The sequence below is a fragment of the Chaetura pelagica genome, unplaced genomic scaffold, assembly GCF_000747805.2.
Source record: "Chaetura pelagica isolate M959 unplaced genomic scaffold, ChaPel_1.0 scaffold39, whole genome shotgun sequence".
NCBI lineage: Eukaryota > Metazoa > Chordata > Aves > Apodiformes > Apodidae > Chaetura > Chaetura pelagica.
Window position 1 is genome coordinate 3,070,780 of NW_009954614.1, and position 19,988 is coordinate 3,090,767.

Below are 19,988 nucleotides of genomic sequence, written 5' to 3' on the forward strand. Positions count from 1 at the left end.
TGGGCAACAGGTGAGGTGCCTGAGGACTGGAGGATAGCAAATGTCACACCAGTCTACAAGAAGGGCAAGAAGGAGGACCCGGGTAACTATAGACCGGTCAGCCTCACCTCCATCCCTGGAAAGGTGATGGAACAACTTGTTCTTGTCACTATCTCTAGGCATATCAAGGACATGGGGGTCATCAGGAGCAGTCAGCATGGTTTTATCAAGGGTAAATCATGTTTGACTAACCTCATAGCCTTCTATGAGGAAATTACTAGGTGGATAGATGATGGTAGAGCGGTAGATGTGGTTTATCTTGATTTCAGTAAAGCATTTGACACCGTCTCCCACAGCATCCTTGTGGATAAGTTGATCAGGTATGGGTTTGGTGACCAGGAAGTGAGGTGGATTAGGAACTGGTTGAAAGGAAGGAGTCAGAGAGTTGTAGTCAATGGGGCAGAATCTGGTTGGAGGTGTGTGACTAGTGGAGTCCCACAGGGGTCGGTACTGGGACCGGTGTTGTTCAACATCTTCATCAACGACCTGGATGAGGGTATAGAATGTACCCTCAGCAAGTTTGCTGATGACACTAAGCTGGGAGGAGTGGCTGACACACCAGAAGGCTGTGCTGCCATTCAGAGAGACTTAGATAGGTTGGAGAGTTGGGCGGGGAGAAACATGATGAAATTCAACAAGGGGAAGTGCAGAGTTTTACATTTGGGGAAGAACAACACCATGTCCCAGTACAGGTTGGGGGCTGAACTGCTGGAGAGTAGTGTAGGTGAAAGAGACCTGGGGGTCCTGGTAGACAGGAGGATGACCATGAGCCAGCAATGTGCCCTTGTGGCCAAGAAGGCCAATGGCATCCTGGGGTGCATTAGAAAGGGTGTGGTTAGTAGGTCAAGAGAGGTTCTCCTCCCCCTCTATTCTGCATTGGTGAGGCCACATCTGGAGTATTGTGTCCAGTTCTGGGCCCCTCAGTTCAAAAAGGACAGGGAACTGCTCGAAAGAGTCCAGCGCAGAGCTACGAAGATGATTAGGGGAGTGGAACATCTCCCTTATGAGGAAAGGCTGAGGGAGCTGGGTCTCTTTAGCTTGGAGAAAAGGAGACTGAGGGGTGACCTCATCAATGTTTACAAATATGTAAGGGGTGAGTGTCAGGGGGACGGAGTTAGGCTTTTCTCAGTGATGACCAGTGATAGGACAAGGGGTAATGGGTGTAAATTGGAGCATAGGAGGTTCAAGGTGAATATCCGAAAAAATTTTTTTACTGTAAGAGTGACAGAGCACTGGAACAGACTGCCCAGGGAGGTTGTGGAGTCTCCCTCACTGGAGACATTCAAAACCCACCTGGATGAGTTCCTGTGTGATGTACTCTAGGTGACCCTGCTCTGGCAGGGGGGTTGGACTAGATGATCTCTCGAGGTCCCTTCCAGCCCCTAAGATTCTATGATTCTATGATTCTATGATTCTATAAGTTATACATTTGGTCTAATGTTGGAAACAAAGACCAAGGCATGTTGCTATCAGTGGACTGATAGATTTGGAAGAGAAACAGAGAAGGTAATCTGGGGGAACACTGGAGGTGAAAACTTTTTGTAGATGGCAACATTTATCTGTCACCATTAACTGACTTCTGTTCAGGAGAGTGACTTAGTATCTACTTTTTTGCTTTATGGGTGATTTATCTGTATCTAATGTTCAAGAGGCTGTAGATGAGCCCAGCAGTATAAACTTAAAAGTTATAAGTCATACTAGTTTTCTACTTTGACTTCTGATTTTGAGATGTGAATCTTACAAGTTAAGAAGTATCAATTATGAGGAAAGAGGGATTTAAGCTAGGAGACATTCAACCCACCTGGATGCGTTCCTGTGTGATGTACTCTAGGTGACCCTGCTCTGGCAGGGGGGTTGGACTAGATGATCTTTTGAGGTCCCTTCCAACCCCTAGGATTCTATGATTCTATGATCCCATTGATGTTCTTTTATAATTTGTTTTATATATGTTCTCACTTGAAAGTTCTCCAGAGACTCAGTATTATCTTCTGTCCTACTTTACCATGCATAAACCTCAGACCAAATATGTGTTTTATAACAATCTGAAGTGAAAACAAATTTGCAATTAGTGGACAAATACAGACAAGACATGGCAGAACTGACATCATGCCTTCATGAAAAACACACCTCCGTTTTGTTTTTTCACATAATACATGAAGACATTATTTCCAGCTCATCAGCTGACTTTTGTTGCTATGGTGTAAAGCAAAGAAAGGAAGCATCTCAGCCAGCAAGCAACCATTTAAAATTCCATAAGTTTCAGGCAAAACCTTGAAAATGCAGCCAGAAATACAAGTACTGGCTTCCAGTCCTGGATCTCATCTGGTCTCTTTGGCATGGCTAAATAAAGAACTCTTCTGCATTTTCATACTTACCATGGAAAAAAAGAAAATGTAGATGCTGAGCAGGCTTAGAAATTTCTGGCAGACAGTTTGTGAGTTTTCCATATACAAAAAAGAAAACTCTATTCTACATTGTTTACTTTTCTTAGACTTACCTTAATCATAGCATCATCTAATCCCTCACCTCTAGAAACATTATCCACTAGCTGCTTCAGTTTACAAACTGCTTAAATACTACTCTTTAGGAGTTCCTGTAATAATCAGCCAAAAGGATGCAGCAAGCTAATAGCCATATGGTGTGTAAATCACCTGGCCACTGTACTTGAGACTAAAGGCAAAAAAAACATTAGAAACAGTATTTCTTCCCCCAGCAAGGTCGCATTATATGTTTGCTAATTCATAATTGTCTGGGGAAAAAATAATGCTTTCCATCTAGAATGCCTGGTAAAGCATGATTGAGGGGGAAAAAAACCAACAACTATCTTTAGACCAACTCTCAACTTCTAAGAACCTTTTGAATAATGAAAATATACACTAATCAAAATGGAAACTACTATATGCCAATTTTTTCTTTGTATATACAGTCTGCAGTAAAGACCATCTTGCTAAGCAATTTTTGTTTCCCTTGTACTTCATATTCCTATGAGAATGTCTATTAGACATACTGGCAGATGAAGAGCCAGGGGTATACACAGAATCATGTTATTTGCCTCAAACTCCCCCTAACTCTGTTACTTTACTAAAACACATTTACGAGTATGCAGCGGAACAATGGACAATCAACTGTCAGGTAAGGAGCTTGTGAAGACAGGCTTGCTTCAATGAACTGTGTTTCAAGGTACTCTCTGTGTCAAACTAAAGTTTCAGAGACACAAAAGGGAAGGTGCTTGGCTTTTTTTTTTTTTTTTTCCACACAAAATCTGGCAGTATTTGAGTATGTCTACATTACTAACTCAGCTTTTAGCTTGTATCTACAATTTTACAAGAAAAAGAGTCACTGCTTGTTTTCAGTATACTATTACAGCATTTTCTTTTTAATTTGAAGAGCTGTTTGATTGTTACAAGCGTCTTTTCTTTACTAAGCTCCTTTAATTACATTTATCCTTTTTCACAGGAAGAGGTTGCAAGAATCATAGGACTTTACGAAGTCACCAAGGATGTACCGCATACTTCTAAAGGACATGTTTTTCAGGATATTGAAGAACACGTTTTCATGCTCCTGAAAAATACCTGCCATTACACACACAGGAGAAATATAGCCCGTGTGTTCTGTATATAAAGCATTATTCTTCATATTTTAAGTACCTTAAAATCCAGCTATTATGGCCCTATTATTTCCATTTCTGGAATACAGATGAAGTGTGGAGGTTAGAAGGCTTCCACTAGAAGTAGTTATTTTATATTTCATGTTCTGCTGTCAAGGACAGAAATAACCATTTGTATTTAGCAATGATGAGAACTACATTTAGTATCACAGCTTAAAACACCCCCAGAATACCACAGCATACTCTTAGATTGTCACCTCAGAACTCAATCCCCCTGAGATCTTAAATCATCACACTCACTTGTGTCATTTTCAGAAGCAGGAAAACAAAACAAACCAACCAAACCAAACCAACAAACAAAAAAAACCCCACAAAAACCCCACAAAAAAACCCCCAAAACAAAACAAACAACCCCCCCCCAAACAAACAAAACAAACAAACAAAAGAAAAAAACAAAAAAACCCCAAACAAACAAAAAAAACCCACCAAACAAAACTTTCCATTTCCTGTACCCACATTTTAGAAGCTATCCCAAATTGATAAGGGTGGCCTCAGTCTCTGTTTGTTTGCAGAGAGCAACATAATAGTAAACTAACTGAGGATGGAGAAATGCAGAAGATGAACAGGAATGACGAAAGGGGATTAAAAGGAAATCCTATAGACCAATAAAGAAGACAGCCACCTGATGGGCAACACAGACATTGAAATCTGTTCTCTCCCAGACTTAGGGCCTGAGTTTGGGCAAAAAATTTAAACTTTCAGGAAAATATGATAAGTAACAGTACTCAGATTTGAGTCTTTGTATTTTGCCTGAGAGCAAAAAAAATTCTTTAGACCGTACCAGGGAATGTGCACTTAATCTCTAGTTGCACACACACTGCCTCTCCATTTTTTAAACAGAAAAGCTGGAGATGAACCACATTTCATCTTTCCCTTCACCCTCCTTTTTGGCACTGCTGTTAGCACAACGGACCTTGAGTACAAGATCAGTGTAGGTTTATAATTCTCAGGAGGGAATTTTATTTGTTTAAACTAATTGTTACTTCAAGGACATTAAGAAAGGGAAGCAACAGGAGGTTCTAATCCCTCTCTGTGCTAGAGTGTGTCAGGTACTGATCCCAAAACTGCTGTGAACTAAGATTGCCTGAGGGTAGGCAAGAGAAGGGACAAACCAGTAGTCTTTGCTGCAGAAAACTTAATTGTGGTGCCTAACGTTACTAGTATTGTAATAACATTTTGGCATCGATGTGTAAAAGAACCAACCAAAATAACTCATCCTGAAAACAAGTGTATTACAACACACAAATGCATATTGTACTGACATGTTCTGCAGCCACAGTGCCTGAAACTCCAGCCCTTCTTTGACATGTCTATGTAGTGTTCAGTCCAGTAACATCTGTGGATTTCTTTTTTCTCTAAAACAAATGTTCAATAAATTGAAAAAATAATCTGTTAGTCCAAAACCACCCACATTGTACACATATGGTACAAACACTAGATGTGAAAAGATGTGTATTACAAAAAGCTTTCTGGTGCAAACTGTGACTATAGAAGAAAAAAACTAAGCCATTACTACCTATAATTTGATATTTAAGTTGAAAAACAAACACACAAAAACCCAAACCATAACAAGCAACCAAAAAAACCCAACCCAAAATAACACAACCCCATAATACAAATTCAATATGTGAAACACAGAGCAGTAACAAGGGCAAACATCTATGCCAAGGTAGGTAAGTTCAGAGCAGCATTAAGGAAAGAAAAATGCAGACATGTGAGTTTAAATAAAGCTCATCCCCAGGTTTTCTGAATTTTGTGGTATGGGCAATTTATTTTTAAAGTGCTGATTCTCTAGAGAGTGAAAAAGACCAAGCCAGTGTTAAGTGTTACACTTACTCCATCCATGAAGGACATTAACCTCGAGAGTTCCTGAGCAGATTGCAGCTTGTGGCACTAAGTTTCCTTTAAATTTGAAGGTCTTTCTCGTTAAGAACCGATTGCAGAACAGTTCCATAAGAAGGAAAGTTGTATAGATCTGTTAGTACTGTTTGGCAGGTTTTGAGTGGGGTTTTTTGTGCTTTCATATTGCAATAACTATATTCCTATAGCATATATGTAATCATAGTGGGATAAATCTGTTCTTCAGCAGAGCAGTTTTTCAATAGTTTTGCAGTGCTTTAGTAATGCACAAATATAAGCATTCAGGTAGAGTTGTTGGATTTATAATTCTTCTCTTGGTACCATAATTTCTTTCAGCATAAAGAGGTTAATTTTCTTCAAATAAGATTCCATTGTCATTCACATAACAAGTTAACTTGATTTAACAAACTCTGCTTAATCAAAAATTAAATTATTCAGAAGGACAAAAGAATGTATAGTCTAGAGGCTCTATTCCTACATCAGCAGCAACTGCACCTCCAACAAGGTCAGAGAAAACTTTCCAGAAAATAGAAGCTACATGCTAAACCATTTACTGCAAGTATACAGATTATTACAGATTTATTCAATAGTAATAAACTGTCTGACAGTACTTTGTTTCCTTCACCAGTGACAATGTCAGAAATGGAAAGCCAGTTTAAGAAATACAATAGAATCACTGGGGAGAGCCTGTGGCACCAATTAAAAAGATGCTTTTAAAATAAAATATTATTTCAGTACTTATTTGACCCTTCTTCTGTATGTTGCTGGCTTGGTTAATTTTGCCCTTAGAGCTTTTTTCCATGCATGGTGTTTGGTATTTTACTGGAGAATGTGATGCTTTTGGTAGGTATAAGATTCAGAGGATGTAAAATGTTGATTCCTTCTTCCCCTGCCCCCAACTTTATAGGTTTACTGATACTGTTCAAAACAATAAAAAACTTCTCATAGGCCCAGCAAGTCTTCTGTGATATGGCTTTTTTGCAACTGTACCTGCACCTCATGCAGATGCAAACTCAAAATATTATGGATAAGATGTAAACCCTTTTAGAAAGTAATTAATTTTTGGTATTATCTGTCAATTTAAATAGTGGCAGACCAGAACACAGCTCAAAACTTGTCTTCTATGGGTTAAAATGCTTTAGACAGTAAATATTTATCTACTAAATAGCCAGGTTTTCTGCTCCTACTGTTGCATCCTCTTACTTTCTCCCTTAACTGATGGCAAATTTACAGACCTCTGTTCTCCTAAAAACAGCTGAGAGTATCCATAGGATATTTGAGGCTTAAGCCATTACAATTTATTACCACAACATCACAGGATAATAAAAAAAAAAAAAAAAAAAAGAAAGAAAGCTAAACCAACTTGGCTATGCCACACATGCACAAAAACCATGACACAGTAATGAGCTGTAAGTAACTAGACCTCACTTTCCCTGAGGCTCATTTTCTACTTCAGGGAAATGGTTGTCCATCTATTTTGGAATTCATTGAAAGATTAGGGCCAAAATACTCCACAGGCCAGACAGGGATGCTAAGTCAATCCAACTCTTATCCATCATGCACAGTTAGCAATCATTTCCTTGGCCTTTGAAAACAGGTCTGGCTAGAAAATGAGTAAAAATTATTTTAATGAAAAATGAAGAAAATCAGTTTCTGGCAAACATTTTATATTCATGAGATCTAGTTTATTTTGATAAAATTAAATTTTAAAGTGCACCGCTTTCCAAAAATGACTTGGTTCCTATGGAGGCAACAGACTTAGAGGGATGTCCTTGAGAGGACAAGACATACAGATGGGGGTAAAGATACCATCTGTACACTATATGAGACATTTTAAACATCTTTGGCTATGCCACACATGCACAAAAACCATGACACAGTAATGAGCTGTAAGTAACTAGACCTCACTTTCCCTGAGGCTCATTTTCTACTTCAGGGAAATGGTTGTCCATCTATTTTGGAATTCATTGAAAGATTAGGGCCAAAATACTCCACAGGCCAGACAGGGATGCTAAGTCAATCCAACTCTTATCCATCATGCACAGTTAGCAATCATTTCCTTGGCCTTTGAAAACAGGTCTGGCTAGAAAATGAGTAAAAATTATTTTAATGAAAAATGAAGAAAATCAGTTTCTGGCAAACATTTTATATTCATGAGATCTAGTTTATTTTGATAAAATTAAATTTTAAAGTGCACCGCTTTCCAAAAATGACTTGGTTCCTATGGAGGCAACAGACTTAGAGGGATGTCCTTGAGAGGACAAGACATACAGATGGGGGTAAAGATACCATCTGTACACTATATGAGACATTTTAAACATCTTTCTGATTAATTATATATTTTACTGCAGATACTAAAGATATGCAGAATGTTAAGCTTACTGAATCATAAAAACAACTATATTTTATCCATTCATATATTTTCAATATTCTGCTTTGTTTTCTCCAGAAATCTCATGCAAACCATAATCCCCAAGAAGCAAACGAAAAACCCAAATCAAACCATTTATATATTTATGTATATAAAGCTTTATCAGAAACTACCTGTTTAAAATTGACTAAATTGATTTCTCTAATCTTTTACAGTGATATCTATTGAGGTAAGACTTATACTTCCACCTTTCCACCGTGTTTGGACAGCAGGCACATAAACACACAAGTAAGGAACACTGAGCAGTGAATTACAAGAGACAATATTGTTGGAAAGAATGCTATTTAGAAGTGATCCATCTTCTTCCCTCCCACATACTCCACAGAAGTGATTCAAAGCCCAGGAGCATTGCACACATCCTAAGGCTTTCAATAATTCAGCATCTAGCTCACAGGAAGACTTTACTGAGATTCATGAACTTGGTGTGTCCTACCCATCCCTTTTGAAGAGCTCAATCTACAATGCGAAGACACTTTGCACCCAGCAACCTCAACAGGCTCTACTCTGGAATCTGTGGCAACTGTTCATTTATTTTTAAACACTGCTATAGCTGGCCACTTTGTCCAGCTGTTGGAATATTCAGTGTAAAACATACTTAGGCCTTAGAGCAGCAATAGAAAACTAGGTTCTCGCCACTCTCGTTGCACCATTACAATATTTTTTCTTTCCTCCTCTCTAACCCAATGATTCTTGAAATTAAGAGAAGCTATTTAAGTGACCTCAGTTTGGTATTACCTGTAACATCTGTTAAGGCTGGAATCCTGGATGTTTTGACTCACCAACTACTAGGATACCGTAACAAAAAGAGATGAAAAGACTTCCTCTTTTGTGTTTCAGGTAAGAAATCAAGCAAAGAAACCCTCAAATCATTAGTAGCGATAATACAAGAGTTCATTGTCAGGGGAACATTCCATACTGATAATCTTGAGTGGAGAAAGGTATATCCAATGATTCAAAACCACATCCCTAGAAAAAAAGCTGCATATGGAAGTTTCCTGCCTGTTGGTTTTACCATCCCAAGGGCTGATGGGTGGGAGATATTAAATCATACTCATGGTATTTTGAATTTTGCATAACTGACAATATATGTAAATTGTCAGAGTATAAAATAGTTATAAAAACTAGAGTTTTCATTAATTTTGGACTTCGCTGTTTGAGGGGAAGGACATGTATTATAATCTCTTTATGCTTGTAGACATACAAAAACATGTTTGTTAGTATGAATATACGAACAGGAACTGAAAAGGAAAATGGCGTAATTGTATTCTTGCTCACAGCCTAATGAGCTTCTCTCATCTTCCAGATTCTTCACTATTCTTTGTCTTACATTGTCTAACCTCCCAGATTCTTCACCTTTCTATCTCTACTTCTTGTATGTGCAACAGAATATAGTCCAAGAGTATTTGGGTAGCAGTCACTTCAGGTTACATTTCAATGTGTGGCACTTCCAGATGAAACTGTTTTTCTAGAAAATAAGTCCAATAGGAGGTAAGTAAAGAATAATTTTGGACACCATCCCAAACAAAAGAGAAGTAGGTAGGATTCATCAATATAAGGTTCCAGTACAAACATAATCGGTACAAGCAGAGGATGCCTAATTTCACCTTACTCACTATTTATCTGGAAAAAGAGAAATGGGGTGGAGCAAGGAGAAACAACTGTACAATGTTTAAGTCATTTATTGGCTGGTATAGTTTGATAAGCATACATGTCCACTGAATTATCTCAAGGGAAGGCTGGGAAGACTGAGAAGTGCGCAAGTTGGAAATATTTTAAAAATCTATTACATCAGGCAGTATGTAATAATAAGGACATTTCAACTAAGCAAAGAAAGCAGAAACTACAGGTTTGGTTTTTTTTGTTACAAGACAACAACATTCCACACATTTTTCTGTTGAACTCTAATTCCAGTTTAGGCTGCTTACGCATTCATAAACTGAAAATTCTCATACATAGTGCTTCAGGATTTCCTGTGTTTAAGTGTACACCAGTACATTTAAATAGTAATTCCATAAAGAATAAATTATCTCAATTATCTGACTTTATTGGACATACTTGTAAGATAATATGATTGCTATAATTGATTTTTTTTACACTGTTTTGATGAAAGTCGATTCAGTACTGCATTCTCTCTAAAAGAATTTCCTCATTTTAATAGTGCACACTTTGATAATTTTAAACCAAGTACTCATTAAGTCCATTTATCTAAGACTTTAATAAAATATGAGGGAACATATCAGCATGATTTATGTACGTTGCATTAACTGTAAATTGCATTCTGGCCATATCTACAACGCAAGATTCATATTTATATTTAATAGCAAGTCTATTGCATAAAGCTGCACAGGTCTATCCACTCATCACAGAAAAAAGCCTTAGAACAAGTTATTTTAAAAAAATAAAAGAAATTACCCTCCAAAAAATTGGTCTGCCTCTGTCCGTGACATTGCAGGTGGAAACAAATGGAACTCAAAATAAAAATTAAAAAATAATGGGAGTAGACGAGTGCTCTATATGTTGCATTTGTAGAACAAAATTATGTGTTTTATAATTATTTTGTTTCAAAGTAAAGTTCTGTCCACAGAACGTGCCATATCTCCTTCAAAGTCTTTCAAGAAATGAGCAAAAAGGCAGAAGAAATATCACACATACAGTATCATGCTGATCCTAAACTCTCATAGTTCATAGAGAACAATCTTGGACAAGGGAGACTTTATACATAATGTCACAGCTTGATACTTCCTCCTGATCTAGCCACCACCATTTTGAAACCTTAAAAGTTCTATGTGGTTACAAACAACACTGGACATTTTCATACGCAACGTTGCCCTTCATGTACATGGTTGGATGTGAACCTAGTGAAGGACACAGTAGATAATGTAATCCTAAATTCAGTGCCAGAACTAACTGCCACAGGTTAAAACAAAAAAGGTCAGCAACCAGAAAGAACCCCAAAAAGCCATTGAAGCATGTATATGAAACTTGCTGCTTGGAATTGCATGGGTCTATCTTGCACATAATGGTTTTATTTGGCAAGTTTACTTGCGAGTCTAACAGAGACTTATTTTATGCTGTTCTGCTAAATTAGAGTTCAACTCTCAAAATACTTTAAAGTGTAAGCAAAGCAAGTTGGAAGAAAAATTAATTTCTCCAGGAGTTAGTTGTTCAGTAGCTGAATGGCCCATGGCTGAGAAGATAGCTGTCAGTTGGCATTCTCACACTGGTAGACATGACAGCAGTTTCTTTAATTGAAACTTATTGTAGCCAATTTTTAGCTCCTGTCAGTTATATCTAGAACCACACTAGTATGCTGCTGGGTACTGGAGTGTAGTTAAGTAAATATTTACCAACCTTATATAAACAATTGTTCAAGTCATGATTAATATTTCAATGAGACTAGGCTGGGTTTTTATCTAAAAATGTGTTTGAAAAGTTTCTTAAAAAATATATTTTTATTAACATCCAACACTATACAATTTTCCATGCTGCCTAATAGCACATAAATGCTAAGTTCTGTTTTAATATACCTGCCAATTCTTTAGCATAACAAGCAGATTAAATGTTTGCGGGTTTTTTTGTTGGTTTCTGTTTGACTGTTTTTCCCCAACATGCAAGCCAGCTGAGGCCTGATTTATTCAAATACTCTTCTGTCTACTAACAAAATCTTGAAGTACAATTCCAAAGCATATTAGATTTCTGCATGGCTTCCCCCCCCCCTCCCTTCTTTTTTTCTTTATACAGTTAAAGTTAACAGAAGCTGAAAAATACATTCAGGGAAACAAAAATAATTTATTTGTTCATTCACTCAATATCTTGCTGGGTAAAATGGCTTAGAAGAATTACCTAGCAGATTACATCGCATAGTGCACACAGTTCTGATCAGGTTTGTATCTTATTGTGCTAACAGATGTATAAACACAGATTTACACCCTGAATAGATAATAATCTGTTGGAACAGCAATGTACAGCAAGTGGTCATATATAAGCAAAGAGAATGTAGAAGTAAGGACTGGTAAGTAAGTACAAGGAAGGAGAAGCAGTAAATAGTTATGCATAGATGATACAAAGTAATTTTTCTTGTAGTCCTGTTATCATTAGAAGATTCTGGCAACTAATACACATCAGCTACTGCTCAGGGAAGTAGCAGCTGTCATTTAAATTTCGCTGAAGATTGCCACAGATGTAGATAGGGAGGATACAGAAGAGAAAAGGAAGGGATGTAGAGTAGTTGTGATGACGTATTCACATGTGAAACTGTATCATAGCAAAAGCCAAAGCCTAGAATAGAGGAGCAGAGACGGGTGGTAACAGAAGAAAATGCCATGAAAATCTCGTAAGATATGTAAGTGGGCAATCAGGCCAGAAAACTCTGGAGGCAGAGGCTGCAGAAATGAGGCAAAAAGACTCAATAAAAACTTTGATGCTAAGCAGAGAAGCAAAGAGAGTTCATGGGAACAAGAAAATAAGGAGACATATGCAGACTGAAGCAGGGACTCAAGCATCAAGCCCAAAATTTTACTATTTTGTCAGGCTATGGAGAATCCCCTATTTCAGCCAAATTTCAGTTGCATTGGCAAAACACATTGCTTACCAAGACCAGACCCTTAGAGCTCTTAGAGTTCTGTCTTTGCAAAAAGGGATCACTCCAACGTACAAAAGTCATTCCAGCTACCTAAAGCAATTGCTTTTAATGACCTGATCCACTTCAGCATAAGAGAAAACTCTGCAAGTCCCTATGTATCTGCAATTGGGAATAGAAGTACCATAGGTTAACAAAAATAGCTTCCACTCGGCACCAACTCCATGCTCAAACTTGGCAATCAAACATATTTAAATATGTACTACAAAATTCATCCATATTCTTGATTTTGAAAAGGTGCTTTCCTTCATTTATAAATACTTTAAAACACCAATTTTAATTAACATTGCATAATTTTACAATCAAAAGACTAATTTATTTGTCAAGGTTGATACAAACTTTTCAACAGTTACAACATTTCAACTTCTATAAACCTTAGCTTGTTACAAGCCTGCATGAAGTCCGAACACTGATGAATCACTTTGCAAAACCATCCAGCAAATCCTGCATTTTCTCACTTTTTTTTTTTTTTTTTTTTTTTTTTTTTTTCTGCAGTCAGGCACAGGCTTTGTTAGCCCTGACAGCCATGCCTATCTGTGCATGCTGAGAGTGACAGCTAGCAGGGGAGGATAAAAAGTTTATTGTCTAGAAAATTAGGCCTTTTATTTGATAGATTGGTATTTTCATTTACAGCCAATCATTTGATAGTTCACGCACATCATCTGTGGAAGGGGGTTAATTAGACTAGCCTTGTGCCTAAGCTGAACACACATATTCTCTGCATACATCTCTAAATATAAACCAATCCACATTTTCTACAAAATTCTTAACCTGATGTCTACTGCTCCTCCTTGCTTTATTTTTGTATCAGTAATGAGCATGAGTAATATGCTGCACATGCAACTGACAGGTTAATTCCTACAGTATATAATTTAATCCTCTAATAATAATTGTCTAAATCATAATTGCCAGCACCAAAACATACTGTAATGATGCTTTGCCACTTTATGTCTGTACTGGAGGATTTTTTCTGCTCTCCTGGTAGTAGTGAAATCCCTGTCCGATACAGTTACAGCATTGTATATTAATAAGGACTAGATCATGCTTTTAATTTTCCTGTTTAATATAGTACAAACATCAATACTATGCACCTATAATAAACACCTAAGTAAGTCAAAGTACATTAAAACCACAGATGTGGATAATCAATCTTTCACAACTTCATTGATTGCAGTAGATAGATTCAGCTAATTACCAAAAGAAGGAGGCCCATGGCAGAATAGCAAATAAAATGCCTCAAAATTATTCTGCTTTCCATACTGCTGCATAAAAGTTTAATAGTATAAATTGCTTCAACCCACACACGTTGATGTGTCCTAGCTTACTTAGAAAAAAAATTTTTCTATCCAAGTCTTACCTTTGGCAGTCATTTCTAGAATGAAACAGAAACCCACTTCATTAATCTTGTAAGAGGTGCTAAAGATTGAAACCCAACTACGGATTTCAGCCCCTGTGAAAATACTGTAAAAGCCTAGAAGAAAGATTCATTCTTGTTCTTTAGGGAATGCTGGCCTACTTCATAAATGCTTTGTGGATCCATTTTATTTTTTTCTAAACAAGGGTCCCACGCTGTTTCTTGTCAAACAAATCATGGATAGTCTTAAGTAGGTTATTTGCAATAATACAGCTCTCAGTTATACAGTTATCAGTGACACTATTAGTCAGACACTGGCAGGCAAAAAGGAATTTAACAGAGCTGAAACTAGAAACAACACTATATGGTGAACATATCCTCCATGGAGAGGAAACAAGTGATAAGAAATAAAGATTAAAGCTTGGAAGACATTGTAAATATAAATTAAGAAATAAGGAGTAGAGAATCTTAAGATCTACATTTTCTTCTTTTTGGAGGACAGGTATCTAGGCCCCTTTCAGAATAGTTGGCATCACTTGAATTTTTCTTCCCTGTGAACAAGAAATTGTCTGTCTGAAATCAACAAGGAGCAAGCAAATACAGAGAGAAGGACAGCAAGAACAGCATAGCTTCCAATAGCTTTCACTAAGGTCTAAGGATTACCCAGAACAACATGCACTTTTTTGTGTGTTGAGAGACCCTTGATAGTTTTCTTTTCCATTACCTGTTCTATATTTTTTCAGTGCATCTAGATTTTGAACAGCCACAATATTCCACAGCAACAAGTTTTTACAGTTTCCTTGAAGAATCTGAAAAAGTATTCCCTTTTGCTTTTTTCTAATTTACCCATTTCCTAAATTACCAACATATCACCATTTAGCAGCTATATATCGGTACTGTAAAATTTTAATTCTAACAGTATTATTTTTTCTTTAAGACTCATTATTTTAGTATCCCTCTCTTTTTGTAGTCTTCCATTTTCATTTCCTCCCTCAGACATCCTTCATTTCCAGCACACTCAACAGAAAATATATTTTTCAAGTATTTTTCCCATTCTACAGCTTCCTTACTCATAAGCACATAATCCATTTAAATCTATAATTTCACCCACCAAGCATGAAACCTCCAGAACATACAAATTAATTGCAAGAAATCCTTTAAAATTACAACTGACTCAGCCCTTGCCCTAACATACACAAAGCAACTGTGAAAAGAAGCTAATGAAACTCTCTTGAGAGGACATAGACCATTTTTTACTGAATATCTACAAGGCACTAAGTCTATGGGGTAGTCCTCCCAGGTGTTTTTATCTCATTGTGCTGCACCAAGCAGTCACAATTCCTCCCACCATGCTGCACAGGAAAGCCTCACATAGAAGTGGCTGAATTGCTCACAGATGCTTTCTATTAACTCCAAGAGGCACAGAATTAAAGTTGCAGAGATGTGTCACCTTTGCCTTTTTATTTCCTCCTCCTGTTGAGTTTTATTGAACTACACATCCTGAAAAGGCATATGATATCATTGGGCAACTTAAACTCTATGCTAGTGAAAGCTGATTTTAGAATTCTGCTTGGGTATTTTTGCCAAGCATGTTAGAAAATTGCCACAGAGAGTTTTTTGCTTGTTTTTGGGGAGAGAGCTCTAGCACAACTGCAGTCAGCTGGAGGCAACTGAAACCACTGTAAAGGCTACCTCCAATAGACATTTATTTCAGGCTCCAGAGAGGGACTATGTTTCCAAGGTATCACTATTGTGATTTAGCTGGTAATCTATTAATTTAAGGTAAAACAAAACTAAACCTACTCCCAAAATATTTAAAACACACCAGACATATTCCTGGGTTGTCCTCCTATCTAGTGTTTTCACAGTAGGATGGGACCAATCCTAATACAAACCAGAATTCCAAATGTAGAAATGCCACCAAAAATTGTAAACAGAGAGAAAGAAAAAAGTCCAATCACATGAGTTTGTGATGAAATCATCCAAACAATAAACTACTAAGCTGCTGTTCAGCTCTGTAACCCAGTAAAGTTTTCACCACTGCTAATAACAGATGATTAACTTTGCACTAATTCTGCAAGGCCTCAAGACAGGGATCTGCCAGCTTTTGTCTAGACTTGTTATAGGCTCACTAGAGCATTATTTTAGCATAATAAGCTGCAATAGCAACTATCAAATTATCAGGTGACTCCTACTCGACCTGATTTGGCTGAGCTTTGTATAATGATATGGTGCAAACACCATTGTTATTAGAATTTTTATATATTTTTAGAACGAATGCAAATCATGAGCAACTTTTTACTCTGCATATAGCAAAGCTATCTATGAATCTAGCATAAAAATGCAGCATAGAGGAATGAAGGCTTGGAATTACAGCAGAGGCCTTTGAAGTAGGAATGGAAGACCCAGGACTATAGAAAAATTCTCACTGGTCAACTACTGGTCACTAAAGGTTGCAACCTTTGGAGGTGGATCATAAGAGAAAAAAGAATAAACTTCCAGCATTTCCAAAACATACCATCTCAGATGTAATGTGAGACTGTAAACCAAAGAAGAAAGAGCAAGGTGTAGAGTATGTTACAACAATATGACCGATCAGCCACAAAAGACCCTTAGAGCGAGGGGCAAATAAAGTATTTATAACATACTCATCCTAGTAAAGGACTTTAGATGCTCATGACTCATTGTAACCCACTCTTAGCTCCATTGCTGCCTGAGCATGTCTGAAGCTGTTGAGGCTCCAGAGAGAAACCAGAAGGTAAGTACAACATCAGAGCCAAGAGGAAGATACTAGGAAGTGTATGCAATAATTTAAAATCTATTATTATTGAGACTTTCTCTGTATTATCATTCTTCTACTTTATTTCTCTGCAACAGAGATCCAATAATAATAACAGCCATGTGTTTAGACTGTAAGAGATTACAGCTAGACTAAGAAAAAATCCCTTGCTTTCCACATAAGATGTGGGGGTTTTCTCCACATAAACTGCAAAAACTGCAATGTAAAACGCTTACAGCCAATTAGTAGAGATAACTTTGATTTAGATGGAACAACTGCTAGCAACTATAACAGTAGCTCACATGCTTCCAAAAGTGGGCTAGACCTCTATCCTCTTTCCTCTCCACCTTTTCAACAATGTTAGGTGTCTTACAAGTATATTAGAAAATGAGAACTGCAGGAGTTTTTATGCACACACACTCCCAACCATTAAATATTTTATTAGTCTGTACAAAACTCTCTGCTATGAATATTCTTAAAGTCTCTTTGGTGTGTAGTTGCCTTGAAGCTGAGTCATAGCCTAAACTGGTTTTATTTTAGTTCAATCTGAGATGCTTAGCAAAGTATCTGTAAGGTAAGCACACTCAATTCTTCAATTCCAACTAAAAGCAAAGATATAAAATGTTTTTGTTACACACAAGGGATACATTTCAGTGTCAGGATATCTGTCAGCTACCATGAATCCATACTATGACTAAGCTAGGCAATATTCTTATCTTAATAATATTATACAGATGTTTGGAGAAACACTGCCTTTATCTAACAATCATTAAAATACTTCAAAATCAGGCACAAATATTTTCTTTTTTTAATTTTTTTTTAGCTTTCTTTATACAGATTTTGCCACTGTTATTCTGAACGCAGTTGCATTCCGAGGAAGTGCAGTATAACAGATTTATAAGGAAAATGTGAAATATAACTCAATTCTGCTCATTTGTTAAGTGCTGTAGGGATAAACTGAAAACATCAGTTTATTACTATTCCTGTCATCATGAGACTACATACTTACTTCATTGTTTCCTATGTACAAAAGCACAAAATTATCAGACATGCTGCAGCAACCATTTCTGCTTAGTAGAGAATCAGGTAAGCAGGAACAGAAGTTCTGTATTAGAACAGAGCATGTCTCAGGTCAGCAGTGGAACAACACGAGCTTGGTTGTGTAGCCTATGCCTACCTGGCATGTGCAATGAAAAGGATCCTCATTTTTTTCATCAGTTTCTTAATCTTCACAAGTACAATTACAGCATTCCTCAGTAATGGTAAACACAAATTATATGCTGTTCTGCAAGACAAAGATAAGCTGTTTTTTATGTTTTGACAAAAATGAATGTATGATTGGACTGAAAAGATACTTATCCTGGCCTAAACATTAGAATTACATAACAAATTTTACAATACCTTCACAGAAATTGATTGTTCTTCAGCTCCTAACAATAATATTATAAAACTACAGTGGAGACAAGTAAATGCTTTTTTCTCTTTCTTTCAATACTTTTTCAGGTCTATGAAATATCAGCCATAAATAATTTACACTGTTTTGTTTTCCTTACAGTGTATCCTTGGGATACTGAAAATTATTTAAATTGCACCTGTGTGATATAATTTCCCACTACATAAAGAATGGCTTCATGAAGTCTTCACTGTGATTTGTGTGTTAAAGACAAATAATAAATGGCAATCTGTTTACTAGCTTCATTATTGGAATAGCTCACCTCGTATTTTATTGGTTAATTACTGACTTCTATAGTGCTCTGTAATTGAAATGATAAAGAAAAAAAAAATAAAAATCCAGAGTGACTGAAATCGCCATGTTTGAAATCAGAAGGCTTTTGTACTCAAGATAGAGCAGCCTGCTACTTAGTAGTTTTTTTGGAAACAGCACAAGTTCACTGCTGCGGACCCAGCAAGCAAGTGAGAAACTTTAGAATTTGCAACTGAGGAGTGTTATGCTTCCTTCTAGTATTATTTAAATTGAGATTTGCCACAGTTTACAGTTACAAACTAAATCCCAAGAAGTCCTACCTAATCCTTTTTTTTTTTTTTTTTTTTTTTTTTTTTTTTTTTTTCCCTCCTATAGCTAGCAAAACGAGTTTCAGTTGTGGTAATGTGATTCCAATCTATTTCTATATATTGTTTAGCACAACAAATAGTATTTATAGCAATGCACAGAGCAAGGAAAAAAAAAAAAAAACCACAAAAAAAACCAAAACAAAACTGCACTTGTTTTATATGTTTATTCTTGCTGAGACAGTAAGTCATTTACTTTGCCTTGCAGAATGTTTAATCCTTTTCACCACTCAGATCCAACAGGATTAAAGGACGTATGTCATGGGGCAGGACTAAAGAGCATTCCAAGGAAAAAAAAAAACTAATCTTAACCAGCTTCTAGAATGATTTTATCTGTTATTTGTAGAACTGATAATTCTTAATTTTCACATATTCTTCTCCAAAAACTGCCAAAGAAACTAAACGAGTGCATAAAATATTCTATTAAAAGTAAGGAGATGCATATGATTGCTTTCTCTTATTTTCTAATAATGTTACGAAGTATGACTAATTTTGTACAGAAGGGATAATTGCTTCATATGCACCAGTTCAAATATATTTTATTTGGCCTCAAGTTTTTTTTAAGAGGTAGATACATAGGCAAGAGGAATGGTGCTTTAAAAACAAAACAAAACAAAACAAAAACAAAACACCACCATCCAATGATAAAAAAAAAATCTCAATCTATGTGTTTGCTGTATTTGATAAGAACCACCTACTGTGCACCTCCTGTTTCAAACCTCTGGCACAGGCATTAGTTAATTCTCTTGGCTGTGTGTATTTTTGGACAATATTCTATTCAAATTTGATACTTAGTTTTGTATTCAGTTTTCTAAACCATAGCACTGTATATATTTAATTTGTCTTTCTTTTCACTCTACTAAGGAAACAGGTGTTTAGTAGGCACAGGCTGTCTCACAAGGAGGGGAAAGGAGGACAGTCAAAGTAGTTTTAGCTGCCTTGTTGAACAGAAAAACAGAAAAAAAAGAACTAAGCAAAAATACAGAAAAAAATCAAAGTAAAAATCCTAGTGTAACTTCAGTAAATCAGCAGGTGCTTAATTGCTTAAAAAGAATTAGAAGGTGACAGACAACAGGTTTATACTAGACTTTCCCAGCATGGCACAGAATTTTGAAGAACACCTTGATCAAATCTCCTGTGTCAAGAAGC